We start from the raw sequence: 15776 nt of genomic DNA on the forward strand, positions 1-15776 counted from the left end.
AAAATAAAATCAGACTCCCTGCAGAGATATTTTAAAAAAGAAAGAAAAAAGAAATGATGCCCAACAATCAGTTGAAATCTGAGGAATCTGGAACTCAAGAAAAAAGTCAAGAATAAAGATTTAGAAGTTCTGTTTTTGTAGACCTACTTGCCAGGTATATTGTAGAATGTCCTCTCACTGACTCTCAATAATATTTAATTTCTTCCCAGTAAATACTAATCCTGAAACTCTCAATGAAAACTTCTCATCATTTGGCATAACTTAAAAAAAAAAACTTATTTTTTTGTTTGGACAAGGAGGGACAGAGGGAGAGGGCAGAGAAACTCAACCGGACTCTGAGTGGAGCACAGAGCCCAATGCAGGGCTTGATTTCATGATCTCAGCAGAAACCAAGAGTTGGATGCTTAGCCAACTGTGCCACCCAGGTGCCCCTTAGTATAATTTTCAATATAAAAATATTGATAACTCTTAACTGGTCTTTCTACTAAAGATTTTCTGGATAAACCTCCAGATTCTCTCTTCATCCTTCTGTATCCTGCTTTGTGACCCAAGGGGCTGACTGTGGACTGCATCATCTTGCTCTCTGGCTGCTAAATGGTTTGGCCACTGGAATACCCGGATGAAAGACAACAGTCGGGATGAGAATGAGGTCAAGATGTGCATCCCTGTGGAACCTTCTTTGCCTGGTCATGAGGAGTTGGCTGCCTCTCTCTGTAGAGTATCCAGGAACCTCTCCTGCTCCTTGCCAGTCTAGCTTAGAGGTGATGACAGCTTCTTGATATTTTACTGTGAGGTATAACATCATTCCTTGTTAGTTCCCCTAAACCCTACATATGCTTCCATAAATACTGCCTTTACTAAGCATTATTACTTTATCAGACGTTGTAAAACTTGACTAAACTCTCCTCAATTACCTAGTGTGAATGCAATCCCTTTTTCTCCAGCATGACTCTGATCGAATCCTCTGCAAATATTGACTGAGTGACTGACTGATTGATAAGACCAAGCCTTGGTTCTAATACATCTTCCTTTAAAAAAGTTCTACAACATAGTAAAAACCCTGGCCTGGTTTCTTTTAACGAAAGAAAATATTAAGATCATTTTCCCCAATCTAAATATCCACCAGTGGGAAAATGGTTAGATATATTATAGTTCATTTTTATGTAAGATATATAAATTTAAAAAAAGAATGAGATGGTCTCACAATGAAGTGGCAGAAAAATAGGCTCACTTGTCTGAGCCTATTTATGAAAAATTTATGAAAAAATCATTATGAAAAAATGGAAAAAACATTAAACATTATAAAAAAACATTTATGAAAAAACATTAAACATTAAACAAAATAAAAATATTTTACATGAACTCTTGGTCCTTCAATCTCTGTTCCCCAACTTTTCCTTGCCTCCTCTCCTCTATAGTCCTTCCTCAACCTTACACTTCAGAAGCTATTTAGAACCTAAGCTAGAGTAGGCATTCAATGCCTGTTGGGTGAACACATGAATTACAATTTTCAAATATAACCTGCACTTTCTTTTTCCCTCCATCTTTACTGAGATATAACTGACAAGTAAAAATTATATATATTTAAGATGTATGTCTTCATGTTTTGATATATGTATATGTTGTGAAATAATAGATACAATCAAGCTAACTAACATATCCACCAAAATTTACCATTTTCTTTCCTTTCCTTTTTTTTTTTCTGTTTGTGTGTAGTGAAAACACTTAAGATTCACGCTCTTAGCAAGTTTCAAGTTTATAATATAGTGCTGTTAACTGTATTTATCCTGCTTTTTCAAGATTCCATCTTAGTGTTTGGTCATACTGTTCTACTTGCTTCGAATGCCTTAACACTTTCCTTATCTGTTGTGATCAGATTAGTCATCCAGCATCCACTCCAAATGTCCTCGTATCTGTGGTCTTCTCAAATAACTCAACTGAGAATTTCCTGTCCCTCCTCTGCCATTCTACAGGAATTTGTAACTTCACTGAACACTTAGGACATCTTGCTTTGTATTCAGATCCAACTTCCCCATAAGATTCTAAGATCCTTGAGAGAGTAGTGGCAATTTTATATTCCTAATACACAGCAGGGGATCTTGCACATAGTAGGGACTCATAACTAATGCTGTATTGTCTTGAGTTAAATCTAACTGATTGTTAGGGTGTGGTGGGCCAGATCCTGCTGCCTATTGTGGATCATTAACTGAATGTCTCCCAAACCAAATCAATTAATTTAATTATGAACTTGAGTGTCATCACATGTTAAATAATTTACTCTGAAACTTTAGGTAATTTAAGTCTAAGATGAGAAGCAGATGCTTCACGTAAGAGTGCTAAGTAGGAAAAATGTTTCTTTGTTGGATATCAGTGTCAACACAGAGAACGTAGGTCCTTCAAGCAAAGACCTGGCCTGGCTGGTGTGAGAATGGGCAGGAAAGGAGAAGTTGGCACATCTTCGGGCAACCAACCTCCTTTTCCTTTTCTCCCAGAGGGAATGAGCATATTTTCCTGTCTACTTTAGCAGCAGTTACCCCCTGCAGATTTCCCAATGAATCAGAAGCTGTCTCTGCACAGACCCATAATCCACAGCTTGTAAGTAATTCTCAAATCTAATTTATTAAAAACTCATTTATTTTCAACAACACCAGATTTCTGATTAATTCCCAGCACCATGGGTTATTTAATGCAGTGAGTTTCATTGTCGTTTCTGATTTCCCAAAGTGCTTGATTGATAGAAGCTATTGTGGGCTTAGTCTGTCAGCGTATTGTTCCCTTGTCAAGTGACAACAAAAAAAACCTTATTGATGGAATTGCTGGGTGTCTCTTAAATAAGGTAGGAATACAGTATGGCGTTGGAGACACACAGGTGTTAGGCATTCACTAAGGAAGCTAAAAATTATGCTTAGAAACTTCACTGAAATATAAGGTGTAGATCCGTGTCTATACTTCACCTAGAGAAGTGTAGCAAAGTGCGTAGTTTTGTTTTTTCCTCTAAAATCAAGGAATTAAGAGGTCTATTTCCATTTTTCCTTTTTATGAGGGTGATAACATGCAGTGAAGTAGATTCAGAACCATAAGTCATCTTTAAATGAAACCAGCCTTTTTGTTTGTTTTATAAATTTTTCAGAACATTAAAGACCCATTTAAATCTTTGAGGAGAGTAACCCTTGGAAGACAATATAGTCATTAAGGCTCAAAAAAAAAACAAACACAAAACAGTGAGAGATTGGTGCCAGGATGGATGTTTGTGTGGCTAACATGCCACACTAAATAGGAATCCTTCTTTGTTTACTCCTTTAACCTCTCCCCAAACTGAGATTACCTACCCCACCTAGCCACAGATATGAGCTTGGAATTGGAAATTGGGTAAAAAATTGCCACAAAATGTTAATAAAGAGCAAAGAAGCAGTTCTCTTCCAAATAATGGCCATCTAGTTTTACAATTCGTTGTACTAAGTTTGTTAAAATGAGGCAACTCTCTCTTATATACCTTCCAGTAGTGTCTTTTATTTTTCCAGATAGGCAAGGATCCTAGTGGAGGAGAAATGACCACCAAATGGAAAATACAATCCCTTTACATTTCTTAAACATGAGGATAAATAACTTCCTAATAAGGTCTTTGTCAGCTAAACATCTTCTAGAACTCTCAGTGATGGCAGGCCAGAGATTTGGATTTGCTTCTGTGCGAAATGTGTCCCTTTAGCCTGGTATCTATGGCAGAGCTGTTGAGCAGTTTATGAAATGTTGACTGTCAAAGAGATTATAGACCATCTTGAACAGCTTAGAGGACACATACTGTGTAAAAAAACTAAGAGCTCAGAAGTCAGGAACCTGAGAAAAAAACATAATGTAGGATAAGTGTCCCCACCCCTTTCATCACCTGTTACTTGGCTCCCTGGGGGAAACTCTCAGAGAGCAAACTAGGGAATAATGTGATGGGGTCCAGAGTTCTTCAAATTCCACTTCACCAGGCCCTTTATTATATATAAACAAGACCACTCATGTGCAATTTCTCGTATATAAATAAAACTCTCCTGACAATCTACTTTCAGAAGAGTGAATGCTTTGAGATATTTTCCAAAGAGGAATTTGTAGTAATTTATCTACAAACACCTGTATGCAAAGACATGTATTTACTGAACGACTATATTTAGAATGAATGAGGTCTTATTGCCCTTTACAAAAGATATAGTTAAAATCATGTCATCTCCATTTTTCACAAAGATTGACCAAGATTAAAAAGTTAACCTATTGGGGCATCTGGGTGACTTAGTCAGTCAAGCAATGGACTCTCGATTTCAGCTCAGGTCCCAATCTCAGGGTCGTGAGATCCAGCCCTGGGTCCCCAGGCTCAGCTCCCAGAGTCTGCTTGAGATTCTCTCCCTCCCCCACCACCTTCACCCCCTCTCCCTGTTCTCACTCTCTCTCTCTAAAAAAACAATAAAATAAATAATTTTTTTAAGTTAACATATTAAGATGGTGGTGATAAGGGGAAGACACTTTTATATTGTTATATATAAATTGGTACAAACTCCATAGAGGACAATTTGAGAACCTACATTAAAATTAAAACATGCTATTAAAGAATGTCCAATTTTAAGACAGCAGTGTAGTCTTTTCCTGTCTCTTTTTCTTTGAAGAAATCACCCAAAACTGACAAGGAATATGAGAGAAAAAAACACAAATTCCATAATCCATGAAATTAGGAAATATTTATAACCTCAAACTATAATATATGAAAATAAATGAAGGAGTTTGAATGATGTGGCAGCATGGAGAAAACCTGTATAGTTGGTTAACAATAAGATTTTAAAGACACTTAAACCACAGAATGCAGGAGTGAGGAAGTGGCTAAAAATAAGGGAGATTGATTAAAAGTCTGTCTAAGGAACAAAGAGAATGCCTCAGACCCTCACCCCATCCTGAGCAGCCACATGTGTATCTCTCTCATTCCCAAGTAGGAATTAAAACAGAGTGGCTTCAAACTCAGGGTCACCAGCCCAGTGGAAGGCAGGGAATAAGCACTAGATTAAAAAAAGTAAATTATGTGTGAAATGAACAGCGAGACCCCCACGTCCTCTGCTATGCTTAACTGCCAAAACACTGGGAACCAGATTTATTGCCATGGCCTTCCCCTCTCCCCACCACCCTCTACCCAAAGAAAGTAAAATAAATTGTAGAATTCTTCTCTGGAATAACTGAATGTCCCAGAGAAAACACCTAGAGATACAGATATGAATTCCACCGATAAAAATCAATCAGCTTGCTACTCCACTAATTTACAACGAAGGCAGCAAGCTCAGCTCTACAGATGGAATTTCCAATCAGCTCTTTAATAGCTCCTTCTAAAATATGAACTGACAACCAAGGATCTCTTGACATTTGAGAAAATCCTCCAATATTAAAGATACAAAACACACAGACACACACACACATGCACACATGCACACATGCACATGGGGAAAAGGAATGACAAAGAAACAGAGACAATGTAGGCAGCAAAATATTATTTTCAAAAAATAAATATAATTTGTACTCTTAGAAATAATGAAGATAACAAATCCATGGGGGGAAGGAACTATAAAAAGAATAATCAGAGAAAAGGAACTCTTCAAAATTAAAAATATTACAAAAAACATTTTTTAATGTTTTTTTTCCAATAAATTGAGAGAAAAAAGAGTTTAAGAAATGTCTCAGAGAGTATAACAAAAAGGCAAGGAAATAAATCATAGGAGAAACAATGAGAAAATTAGAAGCTCAAAACAAAAGATCCAACATCTGATTAATGGACATACCAGAAAGAGAGAACAAAAGAAGGCACAGGGAGGGAATTATCAAAGAAATAATACAAGAAAATTGTAGGACATGGATCTCCAGATTGAAAGAGCCTCTAGAATGTCACTACAAAGAATGAAAAAAACCCATATCCAAGAATATCATTGTAAAATTTCAATACATCAGGAATAAAGAGACTAAACCTATCAGAAGTTTTCTTTTAAAATCATATACACAAGATCAAGAATCACAATAGCATTGGATTTCTCAACAGCATTATTGGAAATTAGAAGATAGTGGGGAAATGTCTTTAAAATTTTGAAGGAAAATTATGTTCTATCCACATCCAGCCAAACTATCAACTGTGAGGGTAAAGAAAAGACATCTTCAGGTGTAAAAGGACCTAATTTTTTTACCTTTCATTAATCACTCTTTGGAAGCTACTAGAGAATGCACTCCACAAAAAGGATTAAAACAGACACAAGAAAAGATGGGAAACAGGTCACTGGGGGATCCAACATAAGAGATAGAAAGATAAAGAGAATTCTTAGAATGAGAGCGGCAACCCCAGAGAGCAACCAGTCAATACTGGAGTAAGAAAATGGAAGGTTCCTGGGAAAAGAAGGAACTGATTGATCACATGATGAAAGTATCACCACGGAAAATTGTATTGAGAGGTTGTTGGATGAAAAGTTAAATATTTACAAAGAAAACAGGAAATGAAAAATATGAGGCAATCATTAACACCAGAGGAAAAAGTCCAAAAAAGGAAACAATCATAGTAAACTACTTGGTACATCAGTGGACAAAGTTTGTACAGTCAAAATAATGTCATGTAAATACAAATGTCAGTTTAACCTTCAACTGTGATATGAGTACGAGTCTAGAGGGAGCGGAAAGAGTATATAAGAAAACTAAATTTTCATCTGATGTAACAGTCAACAGAAAACACCAGAAAGTGTAACTTAAACATCATTATGAGCTCATGACCTAGAGAAATTGAGGTAAAGGGGCGCCTGGGTGGCTCAGTGGGTTAAGCCGCTGCCTTCGGCTCAGGTCATGATCTCAGGGTCCTGGGATCGAGCCCCGCATCGGGCTCTCTGCTCAGCAGGGAGCCTGCTTCCTCCTCTCTCTCTGCCTGCCTCTCTGCCTGCTTGTGATCTCTCTCTCTGTCAAGTAAATAAATAAAAATCTATAAAAAAAAAAATTGAGGTAAAATCCAGAAGGAAGAAACAAAAGGATTGAAAAGAGAGGACTGGCCTGTGGGGAACCAGGAATTGGTGGGGTTTGGGGTTGTGACTTTCAGTTATATTTTTCAGCTCTTCTTCATTTTTAAAAATTACCTGCCTGTGACAAATTGATAGAAAGTAAACATTTACTTTTAGATAATAATGGGGTCATATTAGGTGATCTTTAAAATTGCTCCTAGCTTTTAAAGGCACTTATTAAAAATGTCAAAGGAGAGAAACTACTGGAAGGAGAGAAGTATGAAAAGTAACTAACATGTCAAAGGTCTAAATAAAGACTTTTCTTCCCCAGCATGGGCTTCTTCTTTCTTGTTCTTATGCTAATTCCATAAGCTTTGGAATAGAAAAGAACATGTTTGCATGAATAGAACCTACCTCTGAACTTGGCCCAAGTTAATTTCCTGAAGAGTAATTTAAAAGAACACAGAGAGAGTACTATTCAGCAGTACGAAAGAACAAACTCTATGCTACAAAATGGATAAATCTTAAAGGATTTATGCTAAGGGAAAGAAACCAGAACCACAAGATTATATAATATTGGATTCTATCACTACGATTTTCTGGAAAAGGTAAAACTATAGGGACAGGAAATAGATCAGAGGTTGACTCTATAGGTGCTGGAATGGGGAAGGGGATTTTTTTGAAGTGATGGAGGTCTGTGTCTTCATTGTGCTGTGCGTTGAACAATGATATGTATTTGTCAAAACTCTTAGAACTGCATTAAAAAGGGTAAATTTTATTGTATGTACATTATATCTCAGCAAGAGAGAGAGAGGGAGAGGAGATAGTGGAATGGACAATGATTCCAAAATAGTTCTAGCTTCACAGATCATTAGATGAGAATAAAATAATCCCACCTCATTGGGGCTTTCCTCACAGCACTGTACGTAATGAAGGTTTCATAAGGCCTAAGGTTCAACATAATTCTTTCCCAGAGGTATCAGCCGGGATAGAGAAGCTGAAAATGTCATCCAGGACTCTGAGCTAGTTTCATGATCAGTGCAGTTTTTTTCAGAACTTTCTGAAAGCAAATATAAAAATTAAAAGCATCTCTGCAGTAGATTGCAAAAATAGCCACAATTATTCTCCTCCCTGAACCGCATTACTTTGCAATGTGCCTTTGCATCTCCTTCCATCAAGAGGACTTATCTAGGTCTCTGCCACTTGAGTCTGGGCTGACCTTGTGAATTCCATTATGAATAGAATATGGTAGAGGTGACTTTGTACTGGTTCTGAACAATGGCCTCAAGACGTGTGGCCTTTCACTAGATCTCTTGGAGCACTGTCCAGCTACCACGTGAATAAGCCTGGGCTTGTTCCCATGAGAGATATGTGTCTGAGTCACCATCATCATTACCTGTTAACCTTCCGATTCGTGAGTGAGGCCATCCTAGATGAGTAAGCCTCCAGCTAACCCATTGGCTAACCACAGACACATAAGCAAGCCCAGTTCAGATCAGCCAAGCCTGGCTCAGGTGAGCTGAACCATCCAGCTGAACTATAGAATCCGGAACAATAGTAAATGGTTGCTGTTTTAAATCCCTCAGCTTTGGGGTAGTTTGTTAGGCAGCAAAGCTGACTGATAAAATAGAAAAAAGAATGTATACTGATAAATATACCAGTATGTATTTATGCTGATATAAATACCAATATAAAAGATATATACTGATATAAAAATATACATAACATATATACAGATATAAGAATATATGCTGATAAAAGATAAAGAGGAATATAATTCAGTAAAAAAAGGGGGGGACAACCTAAGGTGTCTTTGTAATACTGAAAACCTAGGTATCTTAGGCTAGAGGTGAGTCATCAGAAAATAAAAATAAATAAGACTTCTTAAAGTCTTTCATAAAATGGTACATTATCTTTGAAAAAGCAATTTTGCTTATAGGAATTTATTCTGTAGGTATCCTCACATTGGTATGCATTAATGTCATTAACCAAGTGAGCTCTGATTCGTCTAAATGAAGTTTTACTAAAACACAGCCTCATGCATTCATTTAGTGAGCATCAGAGCTACAGGGAGGACATATTAAAATACCAATTGCTGTGTCTACCTTTAGAATTTCTGATTCAGTGGATCTGGGGAGGACCTAAGAATTTGTATTTCCAACTCTTTCTAATGATCTTCGAATTACCCTCTGTAGGCAACAACTTATTTCGCGTCCTCTATGAACTGTTCTCAATCCAAATGCAGGTGTAATGGAGAGCGGTGTGTTCAATGCAGTTCTGCTCATAGCTCTCACTTTACCCTATCCTGAGCCATTGAATCATTCCTCCCAGGTATTTGGAGGGAGAGCCAAAGAACTTGCAAAAGAAAATTACAAGACCTGGGTTCAAGTTTCCATCCTACAGTGTCCTTCCATCCTTACAGTGTCCTACGTCCTTACATAAGCTCAGGGAAGACCTGGAGATAATAAACTGCTTTTATCTGCTTTACATTGCTATTGTGGGAATTAAATGGGAAATTCTATACAAACTCTTCCATCAATGTTAACTTTCCATAAACTAAAGTTGTATTGTTATGATGTATTATTGTTAGTAACCTATTATATGATAACATAGCTATTATTGATAACCCTAGCACTTCTTTTTTTTTTTTTAAGATTTTACTTATTTATTTGAGAGAGAGAGAGATCACAAGTAGGCAGAGAGGCAGGCAGCGGGGGCCGGGGAAGGGGGTGCAGGCTCCCTGCTGAGCAGAAAGCCCGATGCGGGGCTCGGACCCCAGGACCTCGGGATCACAACGTGAGCCGAAGGCAGAGGCTTTAACCCACTGAGCCACCCAGGTACCCCAACCCTAGCACTTCTAAGCAGATGTTGCTATGAGCAGAGAAAAAGGCTTTGCCCCAAAAGAATGAATAAACATGAATAAAATCCATCTGATTAGAAGGAAGGAGTTTAACCCATGAAGCGGCTTCAGACATTACTCTGCGTTCAAACGTAAATGTTTGTATTCATTCTTGGCAGAAAATAAGGGTGTGCAGGACATGCAAGTGGTGTTGATTGATCAAACTTGCCCTACTGGAAGCTCGAAGCAAACCCTGCCTGTTTCCCTGCAAAGACTTTCTCCTCCATCTTTGGCTTCCATTCCCATTTCAAGCTGGCCTCCCATGCCTTGTCAGCCTTTGAGCACCTCCAGGTGCTCTAGCACCTTCTGCTGGATCACTCCAGGAGGACCAAGGTGCTGAGAACACCTGCCTACACAGGAAAGCTTGAAGACCTGCAGCTAGTTGGCTCCAACCGACAAAGAGCCTTTAGCTGATCTTGACCCTTGGCACAGCTACTAGTCGTATTAGAAGTTGCTGTGGAGTGGGGCAATGCAGGGTCCTTCTTTACTGTCCCCTCTGGCCACCCAGCTCCCCAGAGACACCTGAGCTGATGTTTGCTGGCTGGCTGACTTTGTCAATGTCTTTTCTTGAACCTCACTGCTATGCTTCTTAACTAAAGTTAGCCAGAGTGGGGAGGCCTGCCTATCTGCTTCGTGTTTGCTCTTTAGCTGTTATTTCAAGGTCAACTTCACTCACCAGCGGCCAGGTTCCAGCCCATCAGGTTGGCACATGCTGCTAGAGTCCTGATTCAAAGCACTGTGTTTATACACATCTTCCCTCCCAACACTCCCCAAGGCACAGAGCCGCTAATTCCAGCGCTTGTGGCCTCCCCACAATTCCATACTCCCGACTCACACAGAACTCAGGTGACTCTCCTTGAGAGCTCTTGGCTAATGCCAAGCAATTCAAATTCCCACAGCATGTGATTAAGAAGGCTCGGAGCACTCCCAGACTCTTAGCTGCCTCTGGGAAACAGATACTGTCTCGTCCCTATGGAGGAAGAACCTCCCAATCCAGCCTTGTTCTGGAAGTTTGTCCCTCCAAAAGCAAGAGTGTGGATAGCTTCAGCATTCGGAAGGGCTAACAAGATGGTTTGTGGGTTCGGGTTTGTCCCGAAAAAGCTGGAACACTCATCGGGCTTCTGACATAATCCTGTGTGTTTCTCCCCTTGAAACGAAAAAGCCAGAGAACAGCCTCTCTTTCCTCCTCTGCCACCAGTTTGCTTCGGGATCTCACCTAAGTGACATCCCTGCTCCCGGCCTTGGCCGGTTTCTCAAAAAAAAAAAAAAAAAAAAGGAGTAGTTGCATTATGATTTCTAAGGCTTTTTTCACTGCCAAGGTTTAATGATTCTTTTGAATTCCAGGAATGCCATTCCTCCTCTCCCCCCTCCCCGCCCCCCCGTCCCTTCCCTCCCCTGCCCCACATGCTCATAGAGAATGCAAATAATTTTTTAATATAAATCCAAGCAAAATGTAATAAAGAAGGTAAATTTGCTGTCAAAATTTGCATAATGTATTCTCAAGTCAAGCAGAAATGGCATTTGGATTGTTTGTGGTTTTGAATTATCTGCACCACCGCACCAGTGCATTTGTGCAGATAATTGGGAGTGACTGTATGTGGGGAAGAGACACAGTTGTTGCCCATGGATCGCGCCATAGTAGCATTTCTCAGAGCTTGGGTTAATGTGATTGACTCAGTTGGCGGGGCCCAAGGAAGAGCATCAGTCGGCTCTCTGTGTTTTTGTACAGAGAAAAAGCTCTTTGCAGATGCCCCTAATTGCACCTGTAATCCTAAAAGAAAATGCTAAAAAATAAATAAATAAAATGCAAGTGTTACTAACTTCTGAATCAATACTCTCGCAGTCCTGAATTTTCCTTTGTGATAAGAGTAACTCTAAAGGCAGGTAAGATAGCTTGTCATTTTGGGGCGCTTGGGTGGCTCAGTTGGTTAAACATCTGCATTCTGCTCAGGTCATGATTCCAGGGTCCTGGGATCGAATCCCACAGCGGCTCCCTGCTCAGCAGAGAGCCTGCTTCTCCCTCTTCTTCTGCCTGCCACTCTGCCTACCTAAACTCTCTCTCTCTCTCCATCCAAAAAAAAAAAAATCTAAAAAGAAGAAAATTGTCATTTTATTGTGGCATGAGTTTGCACGGCCTGTACTGGACAATGGGTAGCCGGAACAATGCCTAGAGATGGTGATGGCACCTAGCCAGTCACAAAGCAGCCACTTAGTTCATAGGCAGCAACAATGCTGTAAGGATGTGATTTCACTCTGATGCTTCAGTAAAGCTAAAAAGACTAGAAGCTTGTCTGTGAAGATATGCAAAGAAAATACGTGATTTGGAAAGCAACTCAGAAGAAAGCTCAGCACCCATGCAAATGCCTCCCATTCACCTGAAGTCAGAAATGCAAACAGGTCCTTTGGTGAAGGTCCCAGGGCTCCCGCAGTCCTAGGAGCTTGAAACAGGGGGTGGGAGGCAGTTAGGACAAATACAACAAATGACTCCTGGACAAAGCAGGTAGTAAAGAAATGAAACACATTACTGCTGATGGCGATATAGGCTGAAAATAGAAGTAGTTCAAAAATTGTGTTGGATAAACTCAAGGCTTATAAATCTACAACAGAGGGTTTTCTTCGTAATGGGAAAGCTAGGTACACTTGACATCTGACCGAAGAGGGTGGTGCTTGCCCAACAAGCATCCTTTTCCCACTCTCAGCCCGAGGGTGCTGTGGCTACTAACCTGCATATATTGAATGCTAGGCAATTACTAAAAACTTTCTATGTATTATCTTATTTAATCCTCACAGGTGTATTGCATTAAGTATTATTATCCCCATGTCAGAGAAGAGGAAACCGAGTATGGTACAGACTTCCTGGATGGACTGCTCAGCTCGCACAATCCCATACCTCCTCCCCAGCACTTGACTGCATCGGTTTCACATGACCCCTCCTCCTCCTCCCGGCATTGCCAGCTGATTTGGGGGCAAGCCCCTGATCCCACCCAAGCTGGGCCAATGGTATTCTCTCTCCCAGAAACGTGAAATGGGAGATGAGGATGCACAGATGTGGAATGTGCCCATTAGTGGTGGAAATTCAGTTAAAGAACATACCCTTGGAGAAATTGGAATCCTCGTACGTTGCTGATGGGAATATCAAATAGTGCAGCAACTGGAAAACAGTCTGGCTGTTCTTCAAAAAGCCAAACATAGAATTACCGTATGACCCAGCAGTTCTACTCCTAGGCATATACCCCAAAGATCGGAAAACAGAGACTCAAACAGGTACTTACACGCCAGTGTTCATGGCAGCATTATTTACAATAGTCAAAAGTAACCCAAAAGTCCCATGATGGGAGAAAGGAGGAACACAATGGAGGAACACAATATTACCATAAAGGTAATATCATTCAGCCACAAAAAGAAACAAAGTCCCAACACATGCTAAAACATGGATGAACCTTGGAAGCATCATGCTATGTGAAATAAGCCAGCCATAAAAGGACAAATATCATTTGATCCTACTTACATGAAATATCTAGAAGAGGCAAATTCATAAAGACAAAAAATTTATTACAGATTACCAAGGGCTCAGGATTTTCAGAAGGGGTGTTCGATGTTCAAATGAAAAATAAACCTGCTTGTACTTAGGCACCAAATTAGCCCTATCGTCTGGAATCTGACTAGTACGGATATTTGTAGAGGAGTAATTCTACATTTCTTTCTTTATTTAGTACAAAAAAAAAGTCACAATTCGTGTCAAAAGGATCCTATCACTCTGGGTCATCCTCATGCCTACTCTCCTCTCTATCTTATCATTTTGGGTAGGCCTGACTTATCAGGTAAGACAGTTCAGTGATCAGCTGTGTTAATCTCAAAAATATCTCTTAAATTCCATATGATAAATTATACCCAGGAACACACACACACACACACACAAAATGCTCTTACATGAGGATCCAGAAAAATAGCAACCATTACATCTGACTTGCAAATGTATCTTCTCTGGCCTGTATGGCAGATACTGTTGATTGATTACAAAAACACCTTTCCCAAATGTCTTCCTCCTTGGCACCTTTCACTATGGGGGAGAGGGTCTCTCCTTCCACTAGGAGTGACCACATGACCCAGTTTTGGCCTTTGTGATAGAAGTGAATGGCTGTGGGCTAGGGTGAGGGGGGCTTCTGGGAAATAATTTTGGATTTTCTGATAAAAAACAGTGATGGCCTCATCCTTGGGCCATGAAGGTGACCGTGAGATACAGAGCATGGGGTGGTCATCACATGAGCTAACAGGCTTAAGAACGAAGGCCAACAGACTGAGGATGTAGTGTACAAATGAATAAAATCCTAGGTCTTAGCATCAATACCAGCAACCACTCACCTCTATACTTCTTTTAAAGTATTTTTATTGAAGTGTAATATACATATAAAAAAGACACCAGCCATAAATAGATAGCTCAACAAAACCTCACAACATGCATACATCCTTGGAAGCAGAAATCATATCAAGAAACAGAAAGTAACCAGCACCCCATTGTCCCCCTCCACCCCAGGTCTCCTTTCACTCCTTTTTTTTTTTTTAAGGATTTTATTTATTTGACAGACAGAAATCACAAGTAGGCAGAGAGGCAGGCAGAGAGAGAGGAAGGGAAGCAGGCTCGCAGCTGAGCAGAGAGCCTGATGCGGGGTTCGACCCCAGGACCCCAGGATCACGACCTGAGCTGAAGGCAAAGGCTTTAACCCACTGAGCCACCCAGGAGCCCCTCTCCTTTCACTCTTTACCACCACAAGGATAACCCTCTTCCTGCTTCTAATACCACTGATTAATTTGGCCTGATTTTGTATTTTATATACTTGAAATTGTAGAATATGTATTATTTTGTGTCTGGTTCATTCACTCAATATTATGTTTGTGAGATCCTTCCATATTGGTACATGTTGTGGTTTGCTTGTTTTCATTACTGTGTGGTATCCCATGTGTATATAAACTATAATTTATCCATTCTACTGTTAGGGAACGTTTGTATACTATCCAGTTTTTGGTTATTATCAATGAACGTTCCTAAACAGTCTGATGATAAACACATGTACATATTTCTGGTGGGTATACACCCAAGAGTATATGTCCTGCTAAGGAGCTTTCCAAAGAGATTGTGTCAGGCTTCTTTTTATGTGGCAAAAAATACAGTCATTTGATTAAGCCATTGTAAGCTGGGTTTTCAGTAACTTGCAACTGAATGCATTCCTAACCAATACAGCTTTCTTGGTGTTTTGAAATATTTTTTCAAATAGATCAAACATATAGGATCAGAGAACTTAACCGTGATAAATTGCATTTCTGGCTTGTCTTGAAATATAAGAAGATCTCACAAGATGGAGACATTCCTGTGTGGAAATGATGGGCTGGATTAGAAAATAATAATTGTCAACACTTACATGTTGCTTATTATGTACCAGAAGCTATTGCACATGCTTTACATGTATTAACTCAGTACTCACAGTGATACAAGGCAGATTCAGTGAGTTGCCCATTTTTAAAAAGATTTTATTTATTTATTTGAGAGAAAGAGAGCACAAGTGAGGGGACGGGCAGAGGGACAAGCAGACTCCCGGCTGAGTGCAGAGCTTACTGTGGGACTTGACCCCAGGACCCTGAGTTCATGACCTGAGCTGAAGTCAGCCACTTAACTACTGAACCCCCCAGGCGCCCCAGTGATTTGCCCATTTTACACATGGGAAACGGGACAGATATTTAGATCATGATCACAGAGCTAAGAGATGGGAGAACCAGGATTTGAACTCAGACACTCCAGTACCAGAATGTGTCCTCTTCAGAACGACACACCACCATGCTGCTGTTCACCACAGCTGTACCCATCCCTCTCTGCTGTCTGAGACCCAGTTCTGTTG

The sequence above is a fragment of the Lutra lutra genome, chromosome 11, assembly GCF_902655055.1.
Source record: "Lutra lutra chromosome 11, mLutLut1.2, whole genome shotgun sequence".
In the NCBI taxonomy this organism is placed as follows: Eukaryota; Metazoa; Chordata; class Mammalia; order Carnivora; family Mustelidae; genus Lutra; species Lutra lutra.